Consider the following 19,626-nt stretch of genomic DNA (forward strand, 5'->3'; position numbering starts at 1 on the left):
TTTGATTGCTGTTTTGTTTCCTTTACAATATTATACTTAATAATACTGTAAAGGAAACAAAACATCAATCAAAAAATTGTCCTTTTTTTTTGTTTGTTTGTTTTTTTAAAATTCGGGCTACTTAAATTTATTTTCGGCTACCAAAAACTGAAGAGTGCCTGCCCGAAGGGGTACCAGGGATTTTGAAATTTTTTGAGCCCTGGGAGCCATTATGCCCATATTGTGGTCTAAACCAATCAGATATTGAGATGTTCAGTTCAAAGCCTTTGAGGCACTTTTAATTTTGACTTTCTTTTTATTTTATATATCTTGAGATATTTTAAGTTTAAATTTCAGTTCAGCGAAGCACTTTAAGCACAAGAACGTTTTCAGTACCGTATTTTTCGGACTATAAGGTGCACTTAAAATCCTTTCATTTCCTCAAAAGTGTGCCTTATGTATGAATTCTATTTGTGCTTACTGAACGTGAACAGATTTATGTTACACAGCACTCAAAAATCTGTCAAAATGTTTTAGTATGACTTCGGTAAGCAATGAAGCCACACCGCTTGACGGACTGTTGGAGCATTACAGCTACCATAGTCAGGAGCCTTGCAGATTAATACGTACCGTGCTTCAACATAATATTACCGTATTGCGTGTGTATAAGGACCCAAAAATGGCACCTGTTAAGAGACATGCTCATGAAGCAGATTTCAAATTCTATCGGTCATGCAGTATGACATGGGAATAGAGCAGCAGCAAGAGAATTCAACATTAATGAATCAATGGTACAAAAGTGGAGGAAGCAAGAAGAATGCATTTCATATCTTAGTAACGTACGTCTGCCATAGAGTTGCTAGCTTAGTGGGCATCAGTGAATTGAACTGGCATTTACTTTCTACTGAAATGATAAATTCAAAAAAACGGACAACCATTTAATTGCCCATATTCATCTGATTTCTAGCAACAGAAATTCAGCAAGTGGTTATTAAGCAGAAAGGTGGATAAATAATGGTAATACAGCTAATGTCCTGAGAAGTAAGTTTCACAATTGCCATGAATGAGGAGGCTTTGCATCCAGCTTGCGGTGTGTGTGGCAACTGCTACAGGCAGGACCTGAAGCCAGTCAAGGTGCATCTAGATATGCGTGGCATTAAAAAAAGCAAATACTAGACCAGGGGTGTCAAACTCAAATACACAGTGGGCCAAAATTCAAAACTGGAACAAAGTCGCGGGCTAACGTTAATATTTAATAAAAAATCTTCCTCCAGATATAAGAATGAATCTTTTCTTATGGACTCAAACAAGTTTTGCTGAAAAACTGAATATGGAACAAGCAAAGCTTAATACTAAACTATATATATATATATTAGCTGTATAATACCAGTAGGCCAGCTCTAATAGTAACTTGGTATGGCTTTGCGGGCCAAATTTGGCCCGCGGGCCAGAGTTTGACACCTATTTACTAGACTAAACGCACACATTTAGATAGGGATGGGTATCGAAACCCGGTTCTTGTTGAGAACCGGTTCCCACTGTTCCAATTCCTTGGAATTGTTTGCCATTTTTGCAAACGATTCCCTTATCGATTCCAGTCGCCCCGAATGACGTCACCACGTTGCGGAGCGTCATTTACCTGGCAGTAGGGCTGCTCAATTAATCGAATTTTAATCACGATTACGATCTGGGCTTTCAACGATCATTAAAAATGACTGAGCCGATTATTAGCCCCTCCCTCATTTATCCGCGACACCTTATAAACTGGTCCTGGCGCAAAAAAGGTTGGAGACAGCTGATCGAATCGGCAAAGCCTGTTTCTGGAATATTATGGTTTTGTTCCTGCAAGCGCTTTTTATGCAATTTTTGCAAAGCTTTATGTGGAAGGAAACCGTGACCGAGGACAAGCTGATGGCATCAGATGTAAGTACAACTCCTCCGGTTTCATATGCAAAACAAATTATTGCGCTAGCTTACACGGTTCAGGTTCTACAGGGATTTAAAAATAGTTACACAACACAGAGCGTGCTGCTCTGACCGGCTTTAAAGGGTTAACAATGACTTTAAAAAATAATATAAAATAGTGTGCAACACCACTGAAGTTTTTTTACCTCTCTTTTCAACCAACAGCAGTCACTCTCCTCTCCAAATAACTTCTGCTTAGCTTTCCGAGCTTCCCTCGGGTCCTCTTAATCAGCGGTCTCCAACCTTTTTTGCGCCACGGACGGTTTATGCCCGACAATATTTTCACGGACCGGCCTTTAAGGTGTCGCGGATAAATGAGGGAGGGGCTAATAATCGGCTCAGTCATTTTTAATGATCGTTGAAATTCCAGATCGTAATCGTGATTAAAATTCGATTAATTGAGCAGCCCTACCTGCTATTACTGTGCATTTAGGTGACCATGATGAGAGAGACAGAGTCTGGCTGCCTCAGATGCTGGCAGTTCTCGCTGCAGTCTACCGGTAGCGTCTCCTTTCAGGCAGGATAGACGAATGTCACCGAGCAGTGACTAAGTTTGTGGTAAAAGGCTTGCACAGCAGGTGCCCCCGATTTGCCACAGCAGGTGCCCCCGATTTTCAGTAAGTGAATGTGTTTAATTGTAGGCAGGGACATTACTGGATATTCTTGTTTACACAAGAATATCCAGTAATGTCCCTGCCTACAATTGCTACAGAATAATTTATGGAAAATGGAATCGGAATCGTGAAAATCTTATCAATACCCATCCCTACATTTAGATGTAAAATTTCTGATATGTTCACAGTGAAAGCCTCACAAGCCTCACATCTAGGCAATTTAGCTGTCAGGTTTCAAAGGATATGTCAGCTGGTTGTTGAGTTAAGATATATTGATGGTACATAGATTACCAACTTTTTAGCTCGATTTCCTTGATGTTTCAGTTTATTTGAAGTGTATGTTTAAATGTAAGCATCCCATCAGATCATGGGGAAAAAAATTCGTTTTTGTTTTTTTTTTTAAACTAATTTGTGGTGCTAAGCACAGTGTCATAGACAAAGGACTGGGATGCAGTAGAGCTGCAGTACATGTGTGAAAAGAGCTTATGGTGAAACTGTGAACAATAACATTCTCTTACTCACACGCCAATTGCACAAACGCTGGGGATGAAGCACTAGAACACAGCAACAGGCAACCCCCATCATGGATAAAGAAGGCATCCAAAGAAATCCCCCAACTCTCTCCCTCTCATACACACGCAGGAAGATGAAGGAAGGGGGGAGAGGGCATGCAGAGTGCTGGCATTTGGCTCAAACAGACGCTCACAAAGCTCTTGGGACCCCAGAGATGCAGGAAAAGCAGGGGGAGAGTGAAGAAGGAGGAGGGGTTGCAGCAATGCCATTTCCAAGCAGCCAGCCTGTGGAGCAAGGCACTTGGAGAGAAGGAGAACAAAAAGAATAGAGAGAATAGCTGCATCTTCTCCTCCCCCTCCTCTCTTTCTTCCATGTGGAGGTCAGTGTGCTCAGTGGGGAGGATCAGCCACTGCAGCCAGTCCTACAGTGCTCTGCAAAGTGCTCTCACATATTATCTGCAGCAATGCAGCCCGTGTCCTGATATGCAGCCACAAGAACACAGAAACAACGTCAAGGCTGGAACATCTATCAGTATACTGCTAAAAAAAAAATCCCGTCTAACATCGGAAGCCCAGCCTCATCCAGCAATGTTACACTGTCAGAAATTGCTCAGAGCTGCTAGGCTTTATTGTGAAAGGAAAATGTTAGTCATGAGGCTGAATTGTTAATAAATATGACTACAAACCTGTTTCACTTGATTGCAAAAATGATGCAGCTCTAAATCAGCACCAATCTAACAAGTTTAGGTTTAGGTAATGAAATATGCACATGCCACATTATCATCAAAAGTACCTGGAAAACGAAGGTAATCTAAACATTTCTGCCATCTTTAAAGGCAAATCTCTAAATTTTTAAATCCCACATCACACACGATAATTACCACTCAGAGGCACAACAAAACATCTCCAGCTCAGTTCACTTGTGTTTCCTCTGTATCATGGACAACTCATGACACCTCCTACACAAGACAGTTCTGAGGCAGCAGAGCTCCTTCCTCAGACTGACTCAACCATAAAAAGTGCTTCAGGAAATTATTCCTACCATTCTCTGTAAGTATAAGACGTGGTTGTTCAAACATACATATAGTATGGGGTTTTTTTTTTCAATTTAATTCAATTTATAAATGGGGCCAAATCTTAGCAACTGTTGCCTCAAGGCAAGTTGTAGCACACATAGAAAAACAAAACAAAACCAAAAAAAAAGCGTTTCAAAAGAAGAACTCATCATGTTACATTCCACAGCATAAATCTAAGTATTTTGTGTCCTAAATATGAATATTGAATTGCAGTTTTCTGTTAGTGTTTACTCTGAGTAATTCACTCACATGGGACAAAGTTTAGACAAAAAGGCTTATAGTTGCATCACTCCCACAAACTTAATAACCAGGTTTAAACAAATCTACAAATAAAATATGAGAAATATCTCATACAAGATGATATCTTTTAGTATGTACAAAAAGCTATAATTAAACCTGCCACACTGCAGTCTAAAGCAGCTACTGTATTCCAATTAGACCTTGCATAACAGGTAAAGGACAAGGGTGTAAAGAAGGAATTGTTTAGTATGATAAGAGGTGATGATGAAGGGAGGAACTGTTGGGAAAGGAGGAGTGGAAAAGGAGCTGCACGGACTCTGGCAGGGCAGAGCCAATTAACAGTGGATGCCTAGCTGGTGTTGTCTACCTGATGAAAGGTGAGAGGAGGAGGAAGCACCTTCATACTCTCTCCATCTTTCTGGCATACACACACACAGTAGCAGATGTGTGCAGATACGCACATGACCGATTTAAGCTGACATAGCAGTCTTTCTCTCTCCCTAATATATATATATATGCAATGCTTTTTCTGAATACTAAACAGTAGAGAAAAAAAAGGCACCTCATTGCTATTGGTGGAAAAATGTATCATGTCGACAAATAAAAAAAAGTGGCATCATGTGGGATTTTATTGTTTCGGAATGATGTGAAAAATTTGGGAGTGACGGCAGCGAGATCCAGCGGGCGAGAGAGAGAAAGAGATGTGTAACGTTTAGGGTGGAGTGCATAGCTAGTGTGTTGTGTGATTGTTGTTTTGCTTTGTGTCAGTAAGGGTACTAATGAACGTCACAAAGGAAGACACCATCTCCACTGAACAATGTCTCCAGGTGGAAAACCGGAGGAATCATACGCCTGTTGTCAGGCCTGCAGGGTTTATCCCTGTGGTGTTCTCCCCTGCCTTGTGGCGGACAAACTTTTTTTTTTTTTTTTTACTGGCAAAAATAATTTGTGGGACATCTTATTATGACAGCTGATTGTTCTCTCATTTTAGTTTTAGTAGTTTTTTTTAATGGTTGTACAAAAAAAAACCCCAAAAAAACAATGAAATGAAAAAATAACTGTACATGCAGACATAAGATTGTGCTGAAAACAATGATACCACACAAGGCAAAAAAAAAAACATTTAAAGGTGAAATATAAATGTAAAATCAAAAGCAGTCAAATATGGCCAATTATAATCTGGAACTAAGTGGGTTAACTTTTTTTGCTAGGCCCCCCTTTGTTTTACAAGAATAATGCCCCCTGTATCCCACTGTAACTTTACTGTATAAAGAGCTAACATCTCCAAAATGTCAGGAGTAAGTTAGTCATTACAAGAAGTGTTTGTGAACTAAAAATCAAGAATGTGGGATACTGTCTGTCCGTGATTTGGAGAGCCCAGCGCTGCTCCCGATGCAGGGAAAACCAATTCTGCAGGGGAGACCTCCCTTGGCACTTGTGCAGGTGAAGCCAAAGGGAAGACATGCTTCACCATATTTTCTAGTCTTTGGCTTGGAAGGAAGTTGGTTTGGAAACATATTTGGCGATGCTTCATCTCCTGCTTTGCATTTGTCTGGGAGCCCCATCAAAAACCTGTCCACTATGCCATCAGTCTCCAAGCGTGTTTTTTTTTGTTGCTTTTTTTTTGCCCCGGGGGGCGGGCCCCACACTTTGGGAATCTCTGGTTTAATTCAACAAAGCATGAAAAACTTAGGTTTAAATTTTTCATGACAGTGCAGAATTTCTGACATTTCCCATATGGAAAAGAAATAGTAAAAACTTATATGATTTACTCATGAAAGTGGCCACTTTCTCATTACTTTCATACATTGTTTTAGTAAGTATCCAGAACATACAAGTTTCATTATATAATTTTTCAAGGGATCTTATATCTGTTTTCACTCTTGTATGCTTTTCATACAAGTTTCACACAAGACAGATACAAACTTTATAAGATTTATATATATCTTTTCCATATAGGTTTGTTTAAGTGTAAGCATGTAACAATTTTATTTTTTTCTAACAAAAAACTTAGACTTGTGTTTGTGAATGAACCACCTCAATTGTGTAGCTTTCTGGATTTTATACTTATTAGGCTACATATTTATTTATTATACAGGCTATACAGTAAAGTTGGGCGATTAGACGAATATATTGACTATTGACAATAGGGTGAGCCTATACCCATCATTTTTACAAGAGCGATTCATTTATTTATCATTTCCCCATGAGTACGTTTGCTAATAATGTTGGTTGAAGCTTACAGAAGCAGTCAACAGAAAAAATAATACCGCTGTTTCAACAGCACACTCTTCCAGCTGTGAACAAATGCACCCTCCTCAGAGTGCACCAAAATGCAGCGACTCATTTACTGAAACTCATAACAGAAAGAAAGAAAGTTAGTTCAGAAAAAAACAAACATTTTATTTCTTTCTTCTTCTTTTTTTTAAACCCACAATGGTGGGGAGGGAAACAAAGAGAAATTGGCTTCTTTTTTCCACTATAACCGTGTTTACAGGCAGCTCCGGTGTTTGTCTTACACACTCAACCAAACAACAAATACAAAATTAAACAAACAGTTAGGGCTGGGCCATATTATACCATTCACGGTAGTACCAGTATAATGTTAGGCAACGATAGGAAAATGAAATATCGCGATAGAATATGAGTAAAACGCGCATGCGCAGTGCCTTTGTTTTCATACGCACATGGCCAATTGTTGAGTGAAACAGATGAACCAGAATTGGTTTGTAAAAATGGTGCAACTTCAGTGATGTGGAACTGGTTTGGTGTTTGTCAGTCAGATACACGACAAAGCACATTTTTTTGCAGAACATGCAAGCGGCCGTCGTTATTGTCGTATTTGTCGGACTAAGATGCTCTTAAATGTGGGAGTAATCTGGGTCCTAAACTCAGTATACTTCAGGTCAAACGAACACTGCAGCATCACTGAGAGTTAAAAACTGTCTAAATTCTTTCATCTTTAATAAAACGATCAGCATTACTGCTTTACCAGGTGTAACTATGAAGTTTAACTTCCAGGCATCCATGAAAACAAAATTTATTACATTTAACGGAGTTAGAAGTTAGCAGGAAGCTAGCGGAAGTTAGCTCGCTAGTTTCGCGAGTTACCTAAGCATGATATTGCATGTTCTGACTGAGAGATTTCTGAAAAAATTAAAACGTACAGCTCTGTTATCACTTCCAACATAAATGAAGACAGGAAACTAAACAGCAGTGACGTTTGTAGGGTTACTGAAGTTGGGCTAGCTGGTATATAATGATGTGCTACGTGATCGCTTGCGACACAGCTATGTTAGCATAACATAAACAGTGAAGCTGGAGGACGAACACTAACACTTTTCCACTTATAAAAGTTAACGTTAAGGTTCCTCATGGTTAGAGACAAATGCAATCGCATGGCAGGATGCTGTAAACGGACCAAACTTCAGTCAGGAGAACAACTGAGATAATCCATCCACAATACGAGGTTAGTCATTAATATACTGCAACAACATGGGAATAGAGCAGCTGCCAGAGAATTCAACATTAATGAATCAATGGTACAGAAGTGGAGGAAGCAAGAAGAATGAGTTTAATAAAGTTTGATTTATCTGACTGCTTTGTTTCGCTTAATGTGCCTTATAATCCCGTGCACCTTATGGTCCGAAAAATACGTACTGCACCTCTTTTTAACTTCAGTGGATATTATACATGGTTATGCTCAGGATATGTCAGCCCATTTCTACTGGAAATGCCTTTTGGTTAAACTTTCAGCAAGGAATTTGCATTTGCACTGTTATATTTTTATAAAGCTTTAATGTACATAAAAACCAGTTTCTTGTTTAAGTGAAAATAAATGGAAGGTTGTCTTTTTGCGCTAGTAATGTTGTGGAGTTGTATTTTGTCTCGCATCAATTATATCGTCAGTTATATCGTTATTGCAAATTTTCAAATATATATCGTGATAAATATTTTTGGCCATATCGCCCTGCTCTACAAACAGTTACTTAAAAATCAAAATGCCTCTTCCAGCGAACATTAAAAAAAAAAAAAAAACAGATTCTCTGCCGTATTGTTAAGTCTACTGTTAAGTCTTTGGTGCATCTCAAATAAATAAATAAATAATCCCAAAAGTAGCTATATTAATACTGAAACAAACAAGAAAAGAAGGCAAAATATTCCCTCCAAACAAAACTTATACATTGTAATTGCGCAAATCAGTCCGTGCATGATTATATTGCTTCGCCCATCAAAAAGTCTGCACAAATATATCCCCTATTGTTGGTTATTGGACTGACGATTGTCAGTTGGAAAATTTTTACATATCACCTCGCCTCTGTCAGTGCGCCCCAGGGTGGCTGTGGCTACATTGTAGCTTGCCATCACCAGTGTGTGAATGTGTGTGTGAATGGGTGGATGACAGGTTGTGTAAAGCGCTTTGGGGTCCTTAGGGACTAGAAAAGCGCTATACAAATACAGGCCATTTACAGGCCATTTACTATACAGTACATAAAATTAAAATTCACATGTAACTGAAACGTTTAATTATGCAGGCTACAAAAAATAAATTAAGTTTAGATTATATTTATATGAAACCTGTATACTTACTGAATATGTATACTTCATTTTAACCATATGTAATATCTACATATGTGTGTGTGTGTGTGTGGGGGGGGTTAAAAAAGGTTTTGATTTTGCCACCCCATTTGATGTCCATGCCGCCCTAGCAAAATTTCTTTAGATCCGCCCCTGCCAGTGCACATGGTGAAAAGCGCACACGCAAGCTACAGACTTTTTCATTAATGCAGCTCCACCCTTAAGATCGGCCTTACTGGCCGCTAGTAACCTTGATGACATAGCTTCTCTTCACACACCTCCCCTCAATGCCCACGGGACACTTAAAACCAGTCCCAGTTGTTGCTTCCATCTGTATGTCTGCAGCAACACACATGTTAACCTCGAAACTAGAGCACGTCTGCATCGCATCACATCACAAGAAGCATCCGAGGATTTCTCCCGAGCGCGTCCAGTATCATGAAACACGACGATTATTTTTATCATCTTCGTTCCACTCCCAGAGCACTGCAGCTCCGGCGATATGAGCGCTGCTGTAGGCGACAGCATTACAGAAATCATTCACATAAAGGTGCGACGGAGGCCTGCTTTGTGTGTGTGTGTGTGTGTGTGTGTGTGTGTGTGTGTGTGTGTGTGCTAAAGTTGCATGACCAGTACCACACAGCTGGGCTAGTCCCGGTGGAGCAAAGACAGCTACACAGCGGTTCAGTCATGGCGGCTGCAGCGGAGACTGGACCACTAATGGTCGGAGCCCGCCGACCACCGTTTTCCCTCCATACCGTGAGGTAGCGCGCACCTACTGCGCTGTAACACGGCGAAAGCAGCAGCTAGAGCTCATCTCACCTTCACCATCCCTGTTTTCAGTAAGGAGAAAAGAAAATGCACTACCGGCTCTCCAGAGCCGTCCCCCGCATTCACTTCGCACCTTTGCCCCCCACCAGCCCCTAAGCTACATGCGGTTTCCCGCGGAGCTCACCCGGCCACGCTACAGAAGACCTCGGTACGAAAGTCCGTCCAACTCCGCACGATCCTCCAACAATGACTGCAGAATGTCCGCTTCGATCTGATCCGCGCCCCCGCTCTGCTGATGCTGCTCCGCGAGCCGCGCGCTCACGACGAGGCCGGGGCGTGTGCAGAGATGCACGGGCAGAGCGCAACCTGCCGGAGATGCACAGATTTAACCAATTCTTTGCTCCATTTAGTCAAGTCAGCTTAGCTAAAGCTGTCACTAAACAGCTTGCTTTCGCAGTTTGCTTTGGTTTATTATCCATGTGCAACCCGTTTTGCAGCATTTGGCTGATTCTGAGCAGAGTGAAGGCCTTTACACTTCAGGATTCCTCCATCAGTAGAAACATTCAGATCACTGTGGTACAAGTTCATCTTGCCTTCCTCCGTAGATGCTTGATTTTGGTGTCTCTTTATTTTCGGCTGACAGCAGAGGTGGGTCGAGTATCCAAAAATTGTACTCAAGTAAGAGTAGCATTACTTTAAAATATTATTACTCAAGTAAAAGTGAAAAGTAGTCTCAAAAAAAGTTACTCAAGTAAGAGTAAAAAAGTACTTGGTGAAAAGACTACTCAAGTAGTGAGTAACTGTTTGAAATGTCCAATTTATTTTTTTAAATAAATGCTATCAGACAAACAAAAATTAATAAATATACAAATCTTAGTATTTTCAAAAGGAATATATGTAAAAACATCAACAAAATAAGGCATAATAATTCTAATTTCCAATTTCAGTTTTTCACAACATAAAGCTTTTTTCACCAATACCTACAGTAAATAATATAAATATATAAACAGTGCAAACAATTTCCAGTGACAAGATATGCTGTAAACTTTATATTCATTTTTGCGCCAAATGGCACAGCAGCCTCAGAGAAAACATTAGAACGAGGCATCTTCAACATACATACAAAGCAGCTCATTTTACCATAAATTGTATAAGTGTGCATTTATTTCTGCATATTTAGCAAAAATGTGCCATTTCTTCACACAGTGAAGTGATGGTTAAGGTTCTTTCTGTGAAGCTGTAACTGTTTAGCAGTGAACAGGAGTCCTGCATGACTAAGAAGTCCTTCACAAGCTCCAGATGCAGGAAGAGCTGTACAGATTTTGATTGACAGCTTCTTGATGTGGGGAAAGCCATGCAATAGATCCACACCTCCAGTGAATGGACATGAAAGGTACCTCTCCAGCTCCCCTGCTTCTGGCTTTCCTGAGCCCATGGATCCATTTATCTTAGTCGGTTAGGCTGCTGTTTGCGCTGGACTCATCCAGCTCTGAGTCTAGGTGATGTCTGATGAAGTTGAGACCTGTGGAAAGAGGTATGGTTTCCAAAATAATTAGGTCTGGTCATTATAGTGCTGTATACACTGCCAAGCTGCGGATGTTTAGCAAGTAGATTTGATTATACTAGAGATGTTTTTTACTAACTCTTGCTGAAAAACAAAATCACCCGCAGTATTGCCTTCTGTTTTAACAGTTAAAGAAGTAGAGACGAGCTGTTTGCATGTGCGTTGAACTCTAGCGTCATTAACCAGGCTAGCTGTTAGCTTATAGGCTATAAGCGTGAGCTATAACGGTGTGTTCACACCGAACACGATGGACGCGAACAAAACGCCCCAAACGCCCCTAATTTGACGCGTGCACATTTGCACCTCTACGCGTGTCCAAGAAAAATCCATCGCGCCTCAAAATTGCATTGGAAATGTGGGAGGGATGTGGGAGGAAGTTGTGCCAGACCGGTACCTTTGCTAGATGGCAGCTGTCGAGCTAGCGTTTGAAGAGAGAGTCTCCCTTCTCCATTCACTTTCCCTCGCCCAGTTTGAGGACCTGTTGTCCCGCGTTGGTCCAAGCATTGCCCGCCTAGACACCAACTACAGGCGCTCAATCCCACCTGCAGAGCGCCTGTCCGTCTGCCTGAGGTTAGTTAGTTACTAAGGTTAGTAGTTACTAAACAACTACCGTATACGGTAGTCCTTTATTGATACCTGTGCTAATATGCTAAACTATTGTTTATAGACTGCTAACATGGATGTGCTATGCTATCAATGAATGCCGTCGGTGTTTACTGATAGCAAACTGTGGTACGGAGATGACTGTTTATAATATTTCTAGTGATACTCAGAAGGTCTCATCAAGTCCTGATTTAATTCAATTTATGCTGTTATCAGTGTTTGCATTGATAGCATGGCTGTGGTGTCACATCAATTTATGCGCTCGGTGTTTGCTGATATCAAACTGTAGCATTAGGACCACTGAGTTAACCTTTGTAGTGATACTCACTCCTTTTTATTTAGACCTGGTTTAATTCTGGTATAGTTGAATATTTGTATATAACCCCTGCAGCTGTCAGACTCTATAACAGGGGTCACCAGCCTTTATTAAAACAGAGTTAGATAAAACTGTGAACAGTTTGGTTCATCTTTAGTTACATGGTTCTATCTTGATAAGCTATGTCTTATCACAGATTAATTTTTCAAAAATATTAATGATTTAAGCAAGGAAAGAGCTACATGTCAACATACAACTCTTTATTTCTATTAATGTCTTACTTCATTCCTACCTGATTGACATGTTTAGGAATTATGAGTGATTGGCACACTGTAGTTGTAAACGTTGCTACCAATCAAATTATGATATGTTAAAGTTAAAATAAAACACAACTGTTTTAGATATTATCTAATATACATTTTGTAATTATCCTTATAATTACAAAATGTTTTATGTAAGATTTAAGTTTTGTGATTTAAATCTGACATCACAAAAGTTTTTGGAATTTGACTAATGTATTTTGTAACTGCAGTACACATAATACTAATTTTGAACAATTTTGTCCAGGTTCCTTGTCACCAGGGACTCCTTCAGGACCATCGCGTTCAGTTTCAGAGTCAGTGTGTCCACGGTGAGCCAGATCACCCCCCAGGTAGCGACGGCCATCTGAGACTGTCTAGTGGACGACTTCATGGCTGTGCCTTCACCTGGAGACTGGCGGTCCATCACAGAGGGAGCGCTGGAACTTTCCTCTGTGCTGTGCAGCTCTGGATGGGAAGCACGTCCAGACAAAGGCACCCCATATATCATATAGGAGACACACACATTGATATACACTAAATATTTATTTCATTTCTTTTTTGTGGTGCCCAAATTTATGCACCTGCTTGATTTTGTTTAAACAATTATTGCACACTTTTTGTAAATCCAGTAAACTTTTTTTCACTTCTCTAATATCACTGTGTGTCTCCTGTATGATATTTAACTGACATTTTTTATTGTAACAACCAAGGATTTATACAGGAAAATAATGTCTATTAACAAGGTTGCCCAAACTTTTGCAACCCACTGTATTAGTATATTTTGTCATTAGTATAATATGAAATAAATTCTACATGTGTCAAGTCGTGTGCCAACATTTGCTGTGTAGTAGAACTGAGACATTAGTCATTATAAAAATTTATTTGAAATAATATTAAAATTCTCAAACAGAAAAACATTAAACATAAATATATAAAATATAAGAATTTACAGAGAGACAGGAATTAAAAAGGACCAGCTGCTCTCCAGAGCAGGAACAAGGCTGAGGAGGAAATGCTCCATTGGAGACTGGTGTGGACTCTTCAGGGATACCAGGATGGCCAGCTCCAGCGCTGATGGACCGTCCCTCATCTGCCTCGGAGCCGTCCTCCTCTGTGGGCCTGTAAAACAGCACAAAACACAAAGAAATGAGAAGGCTGCTACTAGATTTTAATTTCAAGATTGAAAAAAAAACAAAACAAAAACAGGATATAATCAGATTGGTTGTAGATATTTAGTAAAGGTGATCACAAGGCAATCCCACCGACTAAAAAGGTATCAGTGCTTGCTGTACATACCTGTGGGTGCAGCAGCAGGAGCTCAGAGACTGGGGATGCTCTGCTGCAGAATCAGTTGGTTCTATCAATACAGTATTAAATGTTAACAGGTTGAATATAATAATCAGAGTAGACAGTGGTCCCTCATTTATTGCAGCAGGGGTTCTCAGAATAACTAGCCCCTGGTCACGCACTTTATATACTGTTTTCCCCACACACATGAACATTGGTCACAGTTCTCACAATTGATTCTCAAAGTGCAAACCTTTGTAGATTGCAAAACGTAAAAGTATTATTATGCCGTGGTTTGTCTTCATCTGCCTGCCACTTTCGTGCGCCTTTTTCCCTCGTGGTGCAGGTGTCTATTTCCTTTTTTTTTTTTTTTTTGTGTCCCGTTTGGATCTTTAGCCATCAGAATTGTTGTCTTAAGGCCAAGAAAGATGCCAAGCGGATTTATTTTACCAAGTGGATCATCATGGCCTTGCCATATTGGTCCATTTGATTGACCTTTATTATAATTATGAATTTATTTTATTTTCAGTTGCTACAAACGGGACAGACATGACTGGGGGATAGGACAGGGAGAAAGAATGAAAGAGAGAGAGGGAGAGAAAGAAAACCAAAGGGGAGAAGAGACGGTGAGAAGGGGGGGAAGAAAGAAAAAAAAAACACCTGGGTCGCCTGTATGGAGAAAAAAAACAGAAGAGAAAGCAAACAACAAAGAGCAACATAATAAAAAAAAACGGCACCATCACAATAAACTAGCTAGCAGTAGATATCAGTAGATACTAAATAATAAACGATATTGTGCAGCACGCAAGATAGACAGCGCACAATGTGCTTTGAGGCAGCAGCCAAGAAAGCTGTAGTCCGCGTCTTTGAATACCCGTGTGTACACCTGTGTGCATACCTGTGTGGATCAGCATGCTTGCATTCCAAAGGTTTCTCCATGTAACGATCTGCTAGGGAGTGTGGGGAGCCACAGCCCCGTCCTCCAGGGTATGAAGCAGGTATGCGTGATTCAAGATGGCGCAGAGTATGGCAGCCTTGTCGCGAGCTCCCCCAAGCAACAGCTTTTTTCTGTGTTTAATTTTACTTTTCCTTCATTTTTTCGCGAGTAGCACATGTCTCCTTGTGTACGACCGACAAACCTTACTGGACATAAAAGACGGTCTTTCTTATAACTTTCCGGAGTTCAAGTTTTGCAACACGGACGCTCCGTTTGCAGACCCCCCATTCATCTCACCTGAGACGCCTTTGTTCTCTGGCCCTGGAGGCCGCAAACGCCGACGCAGAGGGAGAAGATCTGGCGTTCTGGTTCGACTGAGATGGCGCACTAACAGACCACCGTTACCCAGTTTATTACTGGCTAATGTGCAGTCTCTGGAGAACAAGCTGTGCGAGCTTCGGGCATGGATCTCATTCCAGCGAGAGATGCGGGACTGCTGCGTGATCTGCCTCACAGAAACCTGGCTATCGGACAAGGTACCGGACTCCGCAATACAACTACCGGGGTTCTCCGTCAATCGCGCGGACAGGTCACAGGATCTTACTGGGAAAAGCAGAGGCGGTGGTGTGTGTTTCATGATCAACAACAGCTGGTGTGATTATGCGAACGTGCACCCGGTCAAATCCTTCTGCTCACCGGACCTGGAGTACCTGATGATTAAGTGCCGGCCATTCTGGCTACCGAGGGAATTTACAGCAGTGATTATTACGGCTGTTTACATTCCCCCACAAGCCGACACTGACCGAGCACTCAGGGAACTGTACAGCGTGATCAGCAGCGAGGAAACCGCACACCCAGAGGCGGCGTTTATCACAGCCGGAGACTTTAATAAGGGAAACCTGAAGAAAGTCTCACCCAAACTCCACCAACACATCCACTTTAACACTCGTGGAGATCGGCTACTCGACCACTGCTACACCTCTTTCCGGGATGCGTACAAAGCCCTCCCCCGCGCCCCATTCGGCCAAAACTGCACATTCCAGGGTGGCCTTTTGTTGTGGGCAGTCTGAGGTACACCTGTGCACTACTCATGATGTCAGATCAGCATCCTGATGTGGCACACCTGTGAGGTGGGATGGATTATCTCAATATAGCAGATGTGCCCACTACCACACATTTGGACTGATTTGTGACCACTGTTTGGGAGGGATGGTTATATTGTGTATCTAGAATGAATTTTAGGTCTCTACGTCCATCCCATGGGGAATGGGAGCAGTAACAAAGGTGTTGCGTTTATATTTTTGTTGAGTGTATATTTATTAGTTTTAGATGTAGCTTGTATTTTGCTTGTTTACATTATTGTATTTTGCACAACTCTGTTGCTTGTGAAGCTCGCACACAAGAATTTCACTCACATGTGCTGTACCAATGTACCTGTACATGTGATGTGACAATAAAAGTGATTTGATTTGATTTGATTTGTATGGAGGAGATCAAAACTCCAGACATCCAGAGGCCCCCAGAACACAAGAGACCAAGGAAGACCAACAGAGGGACAGCCGCGCCACTGTCCCAGTAAGAGCTGAGAAGAGTCCCAGATGAGGGCTCACTCAGCAGCCGCGGAGCAGAAGCCAGGGGGAGTTGTAGTGACGCGCCCGTGAGCTCCGCCGGCAGCCAGCTGTGCCTCAGTGACCGACACCCCACCTCTGAAGTGGCCCGAGCGAGCCCCAGGCTCCAGGCCCCGATAAGCGGCCGCCAAGGAGTGAGCCGGTGTGTACCCGGACGCCCACCCCCAGACACAAAGAACCACCAACGCATCGACACCTGAGGGAGTCCGCCACTGGCAGGGGAAGTGGTGGTGGGTGGAGATAGGCCTCCAAACCTTGGAGGGCCTGAGATGTCCCCAGAGAGGTGGCATCTGACATATAGACACAGACATACAGGCACACACAGACACAAACATCCATTCCCACTAGGGCTGGGCGATATGACCCAAAATTCATATCTCGATATTTTTTAGCTGGATGGCGATATAAGATATATATCTCGATTTTTTTTTTAAAGCCATAAGTTAAGAACAAAAAGAGAGTTCCTAGTCACACTGTGTCCCAGATGTCACACGGGCACTTTTATTTACATACAGCGTAGATGTACATGAAGAAATTACTCAAAAATAAATTATCAGCATTTATTAAATAATCATGGTCCATAAATAAAAGAAAACAATGTTGTTTTTGTGCATAACAAAAAGCTCACAATTGTGCAGTCAAAATGTAAACTAATAGATGCTGAGCATAATAACAAAGAGACAGATTTCATAGCTGCACCACGTCTCTGAACAGGTGCCGTTTGTGGTCCTTATACACACACAGTACGTATCACTCCGCGAGGCTTCTCCTCGGTAGCCGTAATCCTCCGACAATCCATCAAGCGGTGCAGCTCCGTAGCTTAGCAAAGTCATATTAAAACATTTTTTGACAGATTGCTGAGCGCTGTGTACCACATAAAATCGGTTCGCGGTCAGTAAGCACAACCAGAATTCATGCATAAGGCGCACTGTCGATTTTTGAGAAAATGAAAGGATTTTAGGCCGTGCAGCCCCTCCGGGCTGCATGTCGTTAGCGCGGTTAGCTCGCTAGCGCGGTAAGCTCGCTAACACGTTGACGCCGTCCAGCCCCACGCACGGTAACTCGCTAACGGAGATTTTCCGCTTTGATCTTGTCATTGCCTGCAGGTGAAGCTATGGGGGAGGGGGAGTTGTGTTCAGTGAAGGAGAGGCGAGGCCGAGTAACGTTGCGTAGAGACAAAAGTGGACGGAAGAGAGGCAAACCTGCGGCTCCACAAGTATAATTATAACGTAACATAGACTATATCGATATAAACGATATTGTCACATCTTATATCTCGTATGAAAATATATCGATATTTTTAAAAAACTCGATATATCGCCCAGCCCTAATTCCCACCCTCATGCTCTCATATGCACTTACTCCACACTCAACCAACGTGGATACAGACATAAAGAGACGCTGTACACACGATCACACTCCCCAAGCGTACTCTACGAACCGGGTCTAGGTACCCTTGCCCCTGGAGGGGGGGAACTGCACCCAGACCCAGGTGGTGTTACCCTTTTCCCTGCGGTGGGGAGAGGCAGACCGCCCCGACTCCGCAGCAGCAAGGAGGCCCCACACTCCAGACCGCAGTCGGACGGCCAACTCCTCCTAGCACCCCCGCTCCAGCAGGCCGCAGAGAACGGGGGTGAGAGAAGACTCCAAACCTCCCTCCACCCGCTCATTGTAGTGTTGATGCATGTGTATTCTAAGGTGCAATGAAAAACCAGGGGGGATGGAGCTACCTGCCAGAGAGCAGCAGGTAAGCGCATAGTCCCTCCTGCTAGCCCTCAATGTCTACGTGTATTCAAAATTGAGAGGTGGGCAACGACGCCAGGGGTGAGGTGTACACCCTGATGGTAATTTGTATCGTGCCCACCCCCAAGATCCTATATGTATGTGTAATGAGAGTGTGAGTAATGTGAATGTCTAAGTTGTGGGATAAAATTGAGGCAGAGGCAGCCTGAAGGGGACAGAGGGGGGGGTAGCCTCCTCTGCACCCTGGTGACATACCCCTACTCCAAGGCCCTGCATGTGTGGGTGGTTGTGGTGGAGCGGGAAGAGGGAGGCAGCTGGAGATGGGGAGGGAAGGAAGGGAGGGGCAGGTGACCCCTCCCTGGGGCCAGCTCCCCCGCTGACCCCAGTAGGCACTCCCATACTCCGCGACCCGCCAGGGAAAGGGGGCCCAGGCGCATCCGGGGCCCAACGCAGCAGCGCCCCCCGGCCCCACAGAGCCCGGGACAGTCCACCCAACCCCACCACAGAGAAAACTGCACCCACCCCACCATCCACTCATCTTCCAGACTACATGAGACAATAGACGCCCAGGCTGAGATCTTCCTCCACCTCTCCTGTATCTCCCTCTCCTGCAGAGAGTTCCTGAGGAGAGGAAAGCTCCTGCAAGGTGTGACAATCTCCCCCACCAGTTGAAGAGCCCCCCAGGTGGCTCGACGCACTGGCGGCACCCTGCGCCAGGGATGGGCCCCCATGCACCCACCCGCCCACAACCCCGGCAACACACAAACCAGGACCCAAGGCCCCGAGGCCCGGCCAGGGCCCCAGCCCAGAGACGGAGCGCCTCCAGAACCTCACGCCCATCCCGGACCCACCCAGGGGCAGACAGGCTACCAGGTCAGTAACCCACGTCCGTCAGCACAGACCCTCCCCTAGCCCCGCTGCACGCAGCCACGAGGAAACAGTCACCCGAGAGCCAAAAGAGCCCCCAACCGGACATGACCGCTACCCCGGGTTGAGCCCCCCAAGGAAGATGCCTCCGGGGAACCCCCCGACGCCCTAAGCCTGTCCCTACCCCCACACCAATCACAACAATGAAGGCGGGACCAAACTATGACCCCCCACCCCCACTAGGTGATGGAGCTGATCAAAGGAGCCCAGAGCAATTGATCTGATGTGGTGGCAGAGGCTGTATCAAGACTAATGTAATCTAATAGATAATTTCTATATTGGTTAGAATTAAGATTGTTTTTATTTTTCCAGTTCATGAGGACAGTTTTCTGGGCAGTGAAAACCATATGGGCTATATTCTTTTCTGAAGTGACATTATCTAAGCTGCCCAACAAACACACTAAGGGGGAAGTTGGAATGTTACATTTCAGACACTTTGATAAAGTCTTCACATATCTCGCGCCCAAACTTCTGCACTGGTGGACAGAACCAAAGAGCGAGTATGTAATTGTCTGGTGTATTGCCTTGACAGTGTGAGCAGTTGTTGGAAGATGTAAAGCCCATCTTGAACATCCGATGACCTG

At 43.1% G+C, this 19,626-nt stretch overlaps 1 protein-coding gene and 1 long non-coding RNA gene across 4 annotated transcripts in view; both read right to left on the reverse strand.

Moving 5' to 3' along the window:
* fat3a (FAT atypical cadherin 3a) overlaps positions 1-9,986 on the reverse strand; it is a 179,253-nt gene extending 169,267 nt beyond the window's left edge. For all 3 annotated transcript variants that reach the window (XM_085479106.1, XM_085479105.1, XM_085479104.1), the window contains exon 1: positions 9,920-9,986. The gene's annotated coding sequence lies outside the window, so the exon portion shown is untranslated. The remainder of the gene's footprint in view (positions 1-9,919) is intronic.
* A 3,399-nt stretch (positions 9,987-13,385) lies between these two features.
* LOC146693282 (uncharacterized) lies at positions 13,386-15,078 on the reverse strand. Its single transcript, XR_014923940.1, has 2 exons — positions 13,817-15,078; positions 13,386-13,639 (listed from the first exon to the last, which is right to left on the reverse strand). It is a non-coding gene; the product is annotated as an uncharacterized LOC146693282 (long non-coding RNA).
* Positions 15,079-19,626: the final 4,548 nt, after the last annotated feature.

This window comes from Copadichromis virginalis, linkage group LG14, assembly GCF_057382275.1.
Source record: "Copadichromis virginalis isolate Kocher_CV1m ecotype Utaka linkage group LG14, C_Virginalis_male_GT1.1, whole genome shotgun sequence".
Classification (NCBI taxonomy): domain Eukaryota; kingdom Metazoa; phylum Chordata; class Actinopteri; order Cichliformes; family Cichlidae; genus Copadichromis; species Copadichromis virginalis.